Below are 2,983 nucleotides of genomic sequence, written 5' to 3' on the forward strand. Positions count from 1 at the left end.
AGGCTCCACACCCAGTGTGGAGCTGAACTCACTAACCTGAGATCAACACCTGAGCTAAAATCAAAAGTCAGGGGCTTAACTGACTCAGCCACCCGGATGCCCCTAAAATGAAAAGATGTTCTATACTTGATCTGAGTGGTGGCAAAAAAGCAAAGATTACACTTAAGATGTGTCTCATATTAAAAAAAAAAAAAAAGATGTGTGTCATACTTCACTGAAAAAGAAAAAGAAATTAATCGAATGGCTGCCAAATTTTACTCTATCATCAACATTTGTGTGGTCCTCCCCTGTTTCCTAAGCTCTTCCTCATCTCTGCCAACTAAAACTGGAAAACATCTTAGATGAGGATCCAAAGAACTGAGAGCCATTGTGAAGCACACATGAACTTTATCCTGCACATTTAGATGAATGCCTTCCCCCGAAGTGGAATCTTTGGTAAGAAAAGCAGTATTGATAAAATAATAATAATAGTAATGCCAGTAAAATTCACTTTCATTTGGAGTGAATTTTTTAAAAATATTTTATTTATTTATTTATTTATTTATTTATTTATTTATTTTATTTAATTTAAGAGAGAGCATGAGAGAGAGAGAGAGAGCAGGAGCAGGGGGACCGGCAGAGAGACAGGAAGAAAGCAGGCTCTCCTCTGAGCAGGGAGCCCAATGTGGGGCTCCATCCCAGGATCCTCGGACCACGACTTGAGCCAAAGACAGACGCCTAACTGACTGAACCGTCCAGGTGCCCCTGGAGTGAATTCTTTTAGCAGATTTTACTGTCTGTTCTGAGCCAGTCACCTTGCTGAGAGTGGTGGGAGCATCTAAGATGACCTGGAAGACACAGTTCCTGATTTGACTGGGAACAAAGTAGCATATGCAGAAATTATAAATATTGACAGAGGAGATGGTGTGTTACACAGTGTATGCAAGAATGGAGCAGCGGTATCAGCATAGCAAAAGGAGGAGAATCTCTGTTTAAAGAACTGCAGGTGGGCAAAGATAGCTGGAATGGGGAATGCGTGTCTCTGTGGGGCAGGCTGGGCTACGTTGAGACAGGAGGCTTCTCCCTAAGCAGGTGGCTCCTGGATGGGGGTGAATGTTGAATGGCATGCCAAGGAATAACAGCCATGTACTGAGTTTACTACTCTTAGACCTTAGAAACATGATTGTTCTCAAAACAACCTCACAAGGTAGATGTTGTTAGCCTTGTTTTTATAGCTGAAGGACTCCGCGGGTTTGGATAATTTGCCCTCAAGGCACAGAGGTAAGTAAGACTTAAGCCCATGCTGGTCTGACTCCATGGACCATTGCTATTTGCCCCAGACACAGAGCTGAGGAGCTTGGCTTACATTCTGAAGGCTATAGGGAGCCACTGAAGATTTTTGAGCAATTAAGTGATGTCAACTCTGTATTTTGAGCAAGGAACTCTGGCAGCAATGTGGAACGTGGATTGAAGAGGAGAAGAAGAACCTAGGGTCAGTGTATGACCCACAGAAGGCAATCGCTTTCATTATACTTCTCATCCTCTCTCTAAAACAATGCCACCCAGCCTGACTGAGGATTGTGTCACCAAATAGCCTACAAAACTCAAGTTCCATTCAGAGTTTGAATTGCTGCTTTTGAATCACTTCAGGTAATTCCAGGCAATCATTCCAAAGAGGGCTTCCAAAGGGACCACTTTGTTAGGGACAATGACTTGGATATATAGGTCCTTAAAAAAAAAGTATGTTAAAGAGTAATAAGTTTACATTGTATCTTATATATTTGTTACCCTCTTATCACCTTCACCTACCCCCAGCCTGAAAACACACACACACACACACACACACACACATACTCACAACCAAAGAAAAAGAAGTAGCCAGACAATCTGATCCCATTTGACCAGACCCACAACTTCTCTTTATCCAGACACCTGATTTTTAAGACATTGAAAAAATATATCTTGGGGTGCCTGGCTGGCTTAGTTGGTTAAGTGTCTGCCTTCAGTTCAGGATATGATCCCAGGATCCTGAGTCTGCTTCTCCCTCTGTTGCTTCCCCTGCTTGTAGTCTCTGTGAGCCAAATAAGTAAATAAAACTTTAAAAAAAGAAGGAGAAAGTGTATCTTATTCTCCTGGCTACAATGAGTCCTCATCCAGGAAAACTTGAGGATAGAAGAAAACTCTGAAAATCATGGAGGCAATGCTCCTACCTCTAGATCCAGTGGATGAGGGACCATCCCTACCACTCTGAAGGGTCCAGTCCTGTGTTCCAAAGGTTGGAGGTCTCCTGGAACATTCTCTCCTAAGACACAGCTAGGAAAGTCCAGAATTCAGAGTGTGCTTATGGGGAAGCAGATGAGATTTTCAAAACTTCTGAGACCAAAAATTTTCTCCACCTTTTCTGAATGGCTGCAAGTATCGCCTCTCACAGTTCTGCCCAGAAGATGGTGCTATAAGACAAGCCCCACATCCATCCTTCCTTGCCTGGCTGGGATCAGGATGGGGCAGTGGAAAGCCTGCAGGAACCGGCAGCAGTTATCCCACAGTGCTGAGCACTGGACTCCCTTCCTAGAGATCCCTAGATGACTGAACAGAACCTTGGGGGTGGGAGCATCCCCTGAGAGAGGCCTGAGCATCTTGATGGAAAGGATGAGATGAGGGACCTAGGAACCAGGAACAATTATGCTAAGGAAAGAGGGCCCCTGATAAATACACTGTCAAGAAAACCAGATATCCCTTTCAACACTTGAGACTTGAACCCATTTCCCAGGATAGCTGAAGACTGGGGATGAGGGCTGAGAGGCCCAGGGCCCTGAACACAGTTTATATTCTGAGGTAGAAAAAGGACATTGGTGGTTGTGGGAGAGCAAGCCAGAGACCCTCAGATGAGGAAAGTGAATCTCCAGGGATGACTTTGTCAATGTCACAGAGCTAATAAATGACAGCTGGGCTAGGAATGAGGGTTTCTTGAAACCCCACTCACCCTCCTCTGACCCCATTGTCC

Source organism: Canis lupus, chromosome 16 (assembly GCF_048164855.1).
Source record: "Canis lupus baileyi chromosome 16, mCanLup2.hap1, whole genome shotgun sequence".
NCBI lineage: Eukaryota > Metazoa > Chordata > Mammalia > Carnivora > Canidae > Canis > Canis lupus.